The 11,079-nt window shown below is 48.2% G+C and overlaps 1 long non-coding RNA gene across 1 annotated transcript; it reads right to left on the bottom strand.

The window, feature by feature from the left end:
• Window positions 1-537: 537 nt before the first annotated feature.
• LOC128333686 (uncharacterized) lies at window positions 538-10,877 on the bottom strand. Its single transcript, XR_008311030.1, has 3 exons — window positions 10,768-10,877; window positions 1,418-1,527; window positions 538-670 (listed from the first exon to the last, which is right to left on the bottom strand). It is a non-coding gene; the product is annotated as an uncharacterized LOC128333686 (long non-coding RNA).
• Between the last annotated feature and the right edge of the window lie 202 nt (window positions 10,878-11,079).

The raw sequence follows: 11,079 nt of genomic DNA, 5'->3' as shown, positions 1-11,079 counted from the left end.
GTCTATGGCAACTGCTACTGGTCAGACAAGAAGAAGCTGTGGACGGTATAGAGAACATCTATATTATTAATTCTCCAAGACGGGCCATGCGTGGGGACGTGGTAGAAAGGAGGCGATTGGCTGACAGAGTTTGCAAGCAGAAGAACCTTATTGGGCAGTGTGGATTCCATATGCAGATAGGGAGAAGGAGCCTGTAAGAGCAGAAGCACTGTGGTGATTGGGCAGTGGGGATTCCATATGCAGATAGGGAGGAGGAGCCTGTGATGGTTAAGGTCAGTTGGAATGCAACTGTTACGAGAAGCCATGGTGGTGGCAGCAGTGAGGAATGGCCCGGTCAACCACTGCTGCTGCTCCTGGGGGGAGGAGCAGGAGTGGGGCTCAGGTGAGGGTGGGGAGGTCTCTGGGGATAGGGGGCTGTATCTTGGCCAGTGCTGCAGCCACGACCAAGAAGGGGGGGGAGAGCACTGCGGGGGGGAGCGAGCGAGAGCACTGCGGGAGGATGCCACAGGCTCAGGCTCACAACTGCACGGATGCTCTGTGCAGGGTCAGCTAGTATAGAAGGTCTTTGACTCTCCCCCACCACCTACGGTACTTCCTTGCTGGCGCGACGTCTCCTCACTCAGTAGTTCCATTCTGTTCTCAGTTGGAATACTGCGTCCAGTCCTGGGCACTGCATTTTAAGGTGAACGTTGATAAAATGGAAGAGAAAAGATACGGATACGGTGATGGATCTCCCTGTCCCCAAAGGGCTCACAAACTAAAAAAGAAACATAAAATGGACACCAGCAACAGCCACTGGAGGGATGCTGGGCTGGGGATGGATAGGGCCAGTTGCTCTCCTCCTGCTAAAGAAAGAGAACCACCACTTTGCTCAATGAGCAGGGTACTGACTGGGAGGGCCTGGAAATAAGTCCGATGAGGAATGGTCAAAGGGACTGGGCATGTTTAGCCTGGAGAAGAAAAGACTAAGGGGATATATAAGATCATCGTCTTGAAATGTGTGGTTATATCGGAGGAGGAGTCTCTATTGATCCTGAGGTCAGGACTAGAACCAATGGGTTGGAATTACAAGGAAAGAGATTCAGACTAGACACATTAGAAGGAATTTCCCAACTGTAAATGCTGTTTGACTGGGACAATTTGCCTCGTGCAGGGATGGGCTCTCCTTCTCTAGAGTTGGGCAACAGAGGCTGAGCGGCCATCTGCCAGGGAGGTCTGAGTACTGAGTACTAGACTGGAGGATCCCAAGGTCCCTTCCAACTCTAAAATTCTATTATTCCCCCATGCCTGTCATCCCCATGGGATTTCCACCTCCACCATACAGTGGGGAGATGATCAAGATTCATGTAGCAAATTGGTGAAGTTCCACAACCAGGCATCAGAAAACAAAAAGGGCCCCAAAACAAGCAAATCTCACCTCCTAAAACCAGGACATCGGAGGAAAGGATATGGTTGTCCACAGAGGTTACAGAGAGAGTCTCCAGACTGGTAGAGATTTCAATGTTGCCACCACAGTCCTCCCAGAATCTATAGCACAGGACAAATAAGGTGACCGGATGGACAGAAAAATAGCTCTTGTACCTAATGGTGCAGTGGGGAAATGGCTTGACTACCAAGCCAGAGGTTGCCGGTTCGAATCCCCGCTGGGATGTTTCCCAGACTATGGGAAACACCTCTATCGGGCAGCAGCGATACAGGAAGATGCTGAAAGGCATCATCTCATACTGCGTGGGAGATGGCAATGGTAAACCCTTCTTGTATTCTACCAAAGACAACCACAGGGCTCTGTGGTCGCCAGGAGTTGACACCAACTCAACGGCACACTTTACCTTTACCTTTGGATAGAAAGGAGAATTTCTGACTGCACTTGTCACGCAACAGTGATGCAGAAGCAGGAAAAGGTGCATTTCCTGGAATTCCCTCTTTTTCAAGCAGCCCTGATCTCCTTTGCATCTGGTCAGTCTAGGTCAGTTACACATTATACATGCCTCGAGCCTGCACTTTTCCACAACAGAAAAGCCAAGTGCAGAACAGAATCCGCATCTGGCAATTACATGCCGGGCAGCACATTTTATTATGGTCACCTGACTGCTCCGGTATGCACGGGCAAGTTCTCAAGAATGATCACACAGCAAAAGGCGGTGGGAGGTGACCTTGGAATCCTGACAAGCTTGGAGAGTTGCAGCAATCACATCCAGCAGCAGTTCAGAGCTTCTGATTTCTCCCGGCAAGGATTACATAAGACACCTGGCAATAGCACCCACCCACCAGCCACGCAGGCAAGCACCTTGTGCTGGCTGCTGCCTGGGCAGCGTTTATACAGCTGCAGATCTTTCGCAGGCTTCTATTTTGAGGACAATGTTTTCCTTTGGCCTATATATAAAGTGCACACACTTTGCAGTCACAAGGCAGGTGCTGCTGATGAGAGCCTGTGTTTTTTTGTTTTTGTTTCAGCAGCTCTCGGGTTTAGGACATGGTCCTGTCCTTAGAGGCCAGACAGGACAAAGCACCAGTACTCCCCTCTGCCCTATTAAGTCTGAGCAGGACCAGTTTCAATATATGCACGGCGGCACTGGCTTTTCTGTGACCTTTTATATTTATTGAATTACTGTCCTGCTTAAAGTTTGGACCCCATAAACTTTGCCTCTGCAAAGGCCCTATTTATAAATTAGGCTCATGGAGTAGATGATCTTTAGGGGAATAGCATGCTCTCTCCAATTTCACATCTTGTACTCAAAGTGAAGTCTGCAGCTCGAATCCTTACCATGGTGGGGGTTGGGTGATACCTTATTAGCGATGCCTCACGGACTGGTACCCAACGCCTCGCGGACTGGCACTGGTTCACGGACCGGCAGGGGATCTATTGATAGCATGTATGTCTTACAGCTCCCTTTTATTAATGTTTGGGTCACGTATGGAGTGGGGGCTTGGATGAACCCCCCCACACACACACACAAGAAAGAAGCATGCCAGGAGGATGTAAGGGCATGCTGGGAAAATATAAGGACATGCACACTCTCAGCACGCCCCATGTTAATAGCATGGGCTGGTTTGCTACTGGAATCCATAATGACACCACAGAATTTTAAAATCGTGTATGAATGATCTCCTCCCTACAGGGAACTGGCGTGGGGGAGAAAGATCTCCAATCATTCTTTCAGCAACAAGCTATAATTCCCATGATTATTGTCCCTGGTCATTATTCACATAATTCATTGATAGAATACGCTGCCACAGGATGTGGCGATAACCACTAGCTTAGATGGCTTCAAACAGGGATTAGGCAAATTCATGGGTGGTAAGTCTAAATGGCTGTTAGTCATGGTGACTATTAGGAACCTCCACGTTCAGGGGTCGGATACCACTGGAGATAAGTAGCTGGGGAGAGGTCAGTGGTGGGAAGAAGGGAAGAAGGAGAGGAGAGCTGGTCTTGTGGTAGCAAGCATGATTTGTCCCCAAAGCTAAGCAGGGTCTGCCCTGGTTGCATCTGAATGGGAGACTTGATGTGTGAGCACTGCAAGAGATTCCCCTCAGAGGATGAAGCCGCTCTGGGAAGAGCAGAAGGTTTCAAGTTCCCTCCCTGGCTTCTCCAAGATAGGGCTGAGAGAGATTCCTGCCTGCAACCTTGGAGAAGCCGCTGCCAGTCTGTGAAGACAATGCTCAGCTAGATAGACCAATGGTCTGACTCTGGATATGGCAGTTTCCTATGTTCCTATGTTCCTAAGGTTATTTCCCTACATGTCTCATTTGTGGGCTTCCCAGAAGCATCTGGTTGTCCACTGTGGTCAGTGGCGCTCTTACCCCTGGACTTCGGGTCCAAAGTCCAGGGTCTCCACACACCCTGTGAGCCCCCAGATCCTCTTTAGACTGTCCTGGGTGGTATGGTTGCCACCGGCCTGCACATCGTATCAGGCAGCAATGATATAGGAAGATGCTGAAAGGCATCATCTCATAGTGCACGGGAGATGGCAATGGTCAACCCCTCCTGTATTCTACCAAAAGACAACCACAGGGCTCTGTGCGTGCCAGGAGTCGACACCGACTCAACGGCACACTTTACTTTACTTTACTTTCCCATTTGGGCAGTTACGGTTCTGGAAGGATTCTAACAAGTTATATGGGATCCAAGAAGATTCCTGAAAAGCCTAGGAGCCCTAGCATCTTTCTGTGAAGTTTTCCTCTTAATAGGGCTCCTAGCATACAAAATACAACAAGCAGCACACAGATTTTGGTTAAACGTTAAGATAAGCTTAAATGCATGAGCAAATTTAGCAGTAACTAAAATATATTACATAGGGAGGCAGGATACTATTCTCCCCCACCCCCAAATGATTTTTAAAACACTGGTCACACATGTGGGGGACACTTTAGTTAGCGGATGATGGGAGCTGTAGTCCAGCACCATCTGGGGATATGTATTTTATTTATTTGCAATAAATAAAATACATTACCCAGGGACTACAACTCCCATCATTATCCTGATATTATATTAACCTGCTTCCTTAGGAAATGTATTTTATTTATTACTAATAAATAAAAGACATTACCTAGTTTTTAGGCAAGGAATTTGGACAGGATGATCCGCCAGACCCACCCGGGCAGAATGCAGATTGTTCTACTGTCAACGATAGCTGTTACCGTTCGGATATTCTTCCCAATGTCCAGCCCTGAATCTGCTTCCTTGTGTAATTTCAACCCATGGGTCCCCTTTGTCTTCTCTTCTTCAGGCTAACCATACCCACCACCTTCAACCAGTCTTCCTAGGACTTGGCTGAGCATCTGCTTTGGATGCAGAAGATTCCAGGTTCAATCCCAAGCATCTCCAGATAAGGACTGGGAGCCACTCCTGGCTGAAACCTAAGGGAGCTGCTACCAACCAGTGTAGACAATACTGAGCTAGATGGACCTATGGCCTGACTCTGTATAACATAGCTTCCTATGTTCCCCTCGCCATCTTTGTTGCCCTCCTCTGAACCCCTTCTGGTTTTTCAACATCTTTCCTATAATGTAGCTTCCAGAACTGAACACAGGATTCCAGGTTAAGATCCCACTTATTTAGAAAAAGGACAACTGAGCAAAGACATGATAGAGGTCCACAAAATCATGCATGGAATGGAGAAAATGGATACATAGAGATTTCTCTCCGTCTCGCATAACACTAGAACCAGGGGTCATCCCATGAGACCGAATGGCAAAAAATTAGGACCGACAAAAGGAAGTGCTTTTTCACACAATGCATAATCAGCCTATGGAATTCTCTGCCACAAGATATGGTGACAGCCAACAGCCTGGATGGCTTTAAGAGGGTTTTTGGATAAATTCATGGAGGACAGGTCTATCAATGGCTACCGGTCTGGTGGCTATAGGCCACCTCCAGCCTCAGAGAACAGATGCCTCTAAATACCAGTTGCAAGGGAGTAGCAGTAGGAGAGAGGGCATGTCCTCACCTCTTGCCTGTGGGTCTCCCAGAGGGCATCTGGTGGGCCACTGTGTGAAATAGGATGCTGGACTAGATGGCCTTTGGGCCTGATCCAGCAGGGCTGTTCTTATCCTCTGCCCCCACCCACCACACTGGTCTCCCATTGGAGGAGCAGCCTCAGAGGCTGCTTCAGAGAGAGAGAGAGAGAGAGAGAGAGAGAGAGAGAGAGAGAGAGAGAGAGAATTGGCAGGTGGAGAGGGAAGAAACTGCAAGCGATTAACCTCACATGTAGTTTGAGCCAAAGTCTCAGTGGGATTGGGACTTGAGTTCATTGCACTGAAGTCTCATGAGATTTAATTGCAACTAGCTTTTGTTGGACTGTGCTCAGTTACCTACTACAGATGCAACACCACAGAACGGAGCTAGCATTTCCCACCATGACAGTGTGTGATGGATTTAGATTGCTGTTTCAATGGGTTTTTTTGTCATTGTTTTATTTTTAGATACTGTATGAGCAACAGAGCTCAAATTTGGATGGGTAACGTGGATTTAAATTCTGAGAATGGACTAATAGGGTTATAGGAAACATTTTACTTGTGAAAGTTCTTTCAAGGGATTATTGTCTGCTCCGTGCTCCCATAGAGAAGAGATATAGATAACAAAACAGTTTGTGACATAACACTAGCAGCAACGCTAGGCTCTCTGAGTTACTGCCCTTTATAGTATGTGATTTTAACAATTGGGCCAAGAGGCACCTTTTAAAGTAGTAAGGCAAAGGTAAAGTGTGCCATTGATAGAGGTGCCATGCCAACACCTACCCCCCCATGAAATTCTGGGTTTCACTTGGATTTTAAGCATCTCACCCAGATTGCTTAGCCCACCCAAAATCCCCCAGATTTCAGCTTTCATTTTAAAAAAAGAAAAAAGCTAAGCTCTAGCCCTTGTAGAAACGGAGTTATGGAGCAAAATGTGCAGTCACTATTCTGCCTCACTGCCATGTGCATCCTTCCTGAAGCTGCACACAGTGGAAGAGGACAACCATCCCAGATATAGGAGGGCCTCGTTACCCACAGATTCAGCAACCACGGTTTCACGTATCCGTGGTCGGGTATTTAACACCTGACCTCAGTATACATGAGGGGGGAAAGGGAGTGGGAGCACTGTTCTCTCTAACAGGGATTCCCAGATGTTGTTGACTACAACTCCCATAATCCCCAAGCAAAAGCCATTGCAGCTGGGGATTCTGGGAGTTGCAGTCAACAACTGAGAATCCTTGTTAGAGGGAACACTGAGTGGGAAGGTTAAATTTGCATATCCATGGATCAGTGGTGGCCGGAAATGACCTCAGAGGTTATTTCTGGCTGTCATTTTGTGCTCAGGAGCAATTTTGTAGCTCGTTTTAAATCATTCTTTAAAATGTGATTTTGCCAAAACTGAAACTCTTGGGGTGCATTTCTGGACTGCTGGGGACCTGCAGAGCACGATAGGCCAGTTTCCCCTGCGTTTCTAGAGCCATTTTACCCAGTTTTTAGACATTTTCCCGACCTCCGGGAACCTAACCTCTGTGATCCCATAGACATAATGATTCAGTATTTGCAGTTTCGTTATCCGCAGTAATTGCGGAGAATGGAAGCCCTGCAAATACTGTGGTCCTCCTGTACATGGAATGTTCTATTCTTCAATCAAGTGTATACAAAACACAGAAGTCCAGTTGAGATCCATTAGTCTTACAACTGCTAGGTAATTGTACACAGAATTGCAGCCAAATCCACACTACCATAAGTTAATGGTGGTCAGTACACTCCTAGTGGACAGGAAGCCAATGATTTCTTTCCCACGGCCTCAATCGTTTGCAGTGCCTACTGCCAGAAGGCCAATAGTGATCCACCCACATGCTTCGACGGGCTTCCTAACTTGGGAGAACCACTGCATTAAGTAATCTTGTCACATGTATAAACAAATATTATTACGGTAATAACAACTTTTTGTAAATAGACTGCTTGTAGGTGCGGTGAGATTCCATTTAAGCCATGGGAAAGCCCTGCAGCCAGGCAGAGTATCAGGGCTGTTTCCCTTCGATGAGATAACCTGGAGTTTGACTCATGGGCCTCCAGCCGAGTCCATGTCACCTGCTGTCTCCTCTCCTTACTAAGAAGCACCTGTGCTCTTCTGTTTAGTTTCTGGCGCTCAGGTGTCACTCAGGATATGGGAAGGGCTACAGTCATGCTTTGAAGAATCACCCAGGGGTGCTGCATAGGGCCTCTGCCTAGCCTAGCTCTCACTCCAGGTTATGCTGTCATTACGTCAGCCTCTACAAAACTCTGAAATGACTGCGTAAGAGGCAGACGCTGGCACGAGGCCAGGTGTAGTCTGAGGTTGAGAAGATGTAGGCAGAGGTGCTCTTACCCCTGGACTTCCGGGCCAAAGTCCAGGGCCTCCACAGCCCCTGCCCCCCCGCCCAATCCTCTTTATTCTGTCCTGGGTGGTGTGGTTGCCCAGCTGAGCATGATGATGTTTATTTGCATAGGAACACAGGAAGCTACCATATACTGAGTCAGACCATTGGTCCATCTAGCTCAGTATTGTCTACCCAGACTGGCAGTGGCTTCTCCAAGGTTGCAGACAGGAATCTCTCTCAGCCCTATCTTGGAGATGCTGCCAGGGAGAGAACTTGGAACCTTCTGCTCTTCCCAGAGCGGCTCCATCCCCTCAGGGGAATATCTTGCAGTGCTCACACTTACTTCTAGTCTCCCATTCATAAGCAACCAGGGTGGACCCTGCTTAGCTAAGGGGACAAGTCATGCTTGCTACCACCAGACCAGCTCTCCTTTTCAGGGGAGGAGGGTCCTCCAAAGGCCTTTAGGTCCAGGCCAGTGTTCCCTCTAACAGGGATTCCCAGATGTTGTGGACTACAACTCCCATAGCCCCTGAGCAAAAGCCATTGCTGCTGGGGATTCTGGGAGTTGTAGTCAACAACATCTGGGACTCCATTAGTGGGAACCCTGGTCCAGGCTCCAAAATTATATAGGTGCACCTCTGGATGAAGGTAGGACTGACTAGATACACCCACCCTGCAGAGGGAGGGAAGACAATCTGGCCTGCTGTGTGCCCTTTCACAATAACTAAGAAGGACATGGAAGGCACACTGGCTGGCTGGCGGCCTTGGCAGCGGTTTCACTTTGCTGGGGCCAAGAGGGCTGGGAGCAACACGCCTGCCACATACATAAGTATAATGTACTTAATTGTTATCTTGTGCAATGAAGGAGTGAAGAACGTATCCTCAAACTTTCCTTTTTTAACATTTAGGCTCGTTCTCATGATTAAGAATAGGGTAGGAGACCCATCCTACCCAACCCATCCTACCCGACCCATCATACCCTTGTTCGGGAGCTGTGCACTCTCCCGCTTTCTGCTCATATGTGGTCTATCTGGTAGCAAGCAGGAATTGTCCCCTTTGCTAAGCAGTTTGCATTTGAATGAGACTATGCTGGTCTATGACCGTAATAAAGACGGATTGATTGATTGAATGAGAGACTACATATGTGAGCAGTGTAAGAACTTCCTCTTAGATCAGGGATTCTCAATGTTGGGTCCCCAGATGTTATTGGACTTCAGCTCCCATAATCCCCAGCCCCAGTGGCCTTTGGTTGGGGATTATGGGAGTTGAATTCAAATAACATCTGGGGACCCAATGTTGAGAATCCCTGCCTTAGGTGATGGGGCTGCTCTGGGAAGAGCATCTGCATACAGAAGGTTCCAAGTTCCCTCCCTGGCAGCATCTCCAAGAGAGGGCCGAGAGAGACTCCTGCCTGCAGCCTTGGAGAAGCTGCCACCTGTCTTGTGTAGACCAGGGATTCTCAACCTTGGGTCCCCAGATGTTATTGGACTTCAACTCCCAGAATCCCCAACCAAAAGCCATTGGGGCTGGGGATTATGGGAGTTGAAGTCCAACAACATCTGGAGACCCAAGGTTGAGAATCTCTGGCGTAGACAATACTGAGCTAGATGGCCCAATAGGCTGACTGGGGAGAAGGCAGCTTCCTGTGTTCCTAATTAAAAACCAGGCTGGAGGCACCATCTGTATTGTGTGCTAAGCAGCAGCTGGGTCAGAGGGTCCCCGCTCCCCCACACACCTTACTAAAGACCTGAGTACAGCTGCTGGATAGGAGGGAGCCCTCTGGCCCAGCTGCCACTCAGCACATGATCACAGACAGTACTTCCCTTGGTTTTGACTCAGATGCAAGCAGAAAACAGGAGCATGTACAGCTCCTGCACTAGGGTAGGACGGGCCTCCTACCCTATTCATAATCATGTGAACCAGCCTCCTGTATACCACCTGTTTTTTCCAATGGGGTGGGCTCCAATTTCTGCACATGGCACCCATCAGTCTGATTACAAAGCTTCTGGAAGACCTTAAAATTCAACCCTAAGGTTGAAAGACTCTTTGAGTGGAGCTAAGTCCCACAATTGCCAAGGAAGGGTTGAAAACATGGGTTCAGTATGCCCAGGGGCGTAGCAAGGTTGGAGTGGGCCCAGAGACAAGATTTTAAAATGGGCCCCCCCCCCCCCAAGTCCAGGGCCTCCGCACACCCCAGGCCCCCAAGGATTTAAGTCTGATATTCCAAAATAAGTATGCTGCCTGCAAATACATTTCACTGAATACACACACACACCACAATATATAGTGATATACATTGAGTACTATACATTTGTATTACTTTTAATGCCTAGAACACACTAGAAAGATGAATTATTAAAATGGGCCCCTCGCTGCAGATTAGCAAAGGAGACTTTCAACCATGCAGGGTGAACCTATGTTAGTTTTCCCAGAATTCTGAACAAATTCAGTCAAGTTTGATTGCAGGAGGTTTTTCACAGGAGGCTTTTAAAGCCCTTTAAGACACATCTCCTCTGGAATGGAGGTGCTGCATTCACATGTTGGCCAGATTTACCCTGAAGTCCCTGCAAGTTATTGGGGAGCAGTTCACACACAAGAAAAATAAAATAAAATAAAAGCACAAGACATGCTTCACAGTTCTCACTCAGACCTGGGTTGCAAAACAACTTGAACATAAGTGCATTTATAAATGAATGAATGAATAAATAAAATTAATAAAATACTGTTCCAGAAGTTTTTGCAATTTTCTGCCATGAAACAAGCCACTTATAGGACTTTTTAGATAGTTTTTTTTAAGTCAGCAAATTTTCCAAGCTGTTTCAAAATAAATATTCAGAGACTTCTCGGTCCCTAACCCCCCCCATATCCAAGCCCTATGGCAAGCAGATCCCTATATATGGGGGGCGGGGGGGGCGGGAAAGGTAACCACATAAAGGAGTTCACACTCTACCTGGCAAATGCTGGGCTGGGTTGAGCAGGGCAGCAAGTGGTCTTCTGCTGCAGAGAACACTCTGGCTGCCTCCTCCTTCCTGGCTGGCTTGGGCCCTATTCGAGTTCAGGCTTCACTGCAGCCTACACGGAGGCCTCCGTGGAAGCCCCGCCCACCCGCCGATCAGCTGAGAGGCGGGAGAAAAGGAGCTCTTGGCAGCTTGCCTGCTGCTTCGATTGCGGGCCAGCAGAACAAGCAGGAGAGACGGCGAACAGGGCAAGTGGCTGAGGGGCCTTGGGGCTGGGCAGGGGGCAATGGGGAGTCACATGAGGT

Source organism: Hemicordylus capensis, chromosome 8, assembly GCF_027244095.1.
Source record: "Hemicordylus capensis ecotype Gifberg chromosome 8, rHemCap1.1.pri, whole genome shotgun sequence".
Lineage (NCBI taxonomy): Eukaryota > Metazoa > Chordata > Lepidosauria > Squamata > Cordylidae > Hemicordylus > Hemicordylus capensis.
The sequence above is the reverse complement of the archived record's forward strand: the minus strand, read 5'-3'. Positions and strand labels throughout refer to the sequence as shown.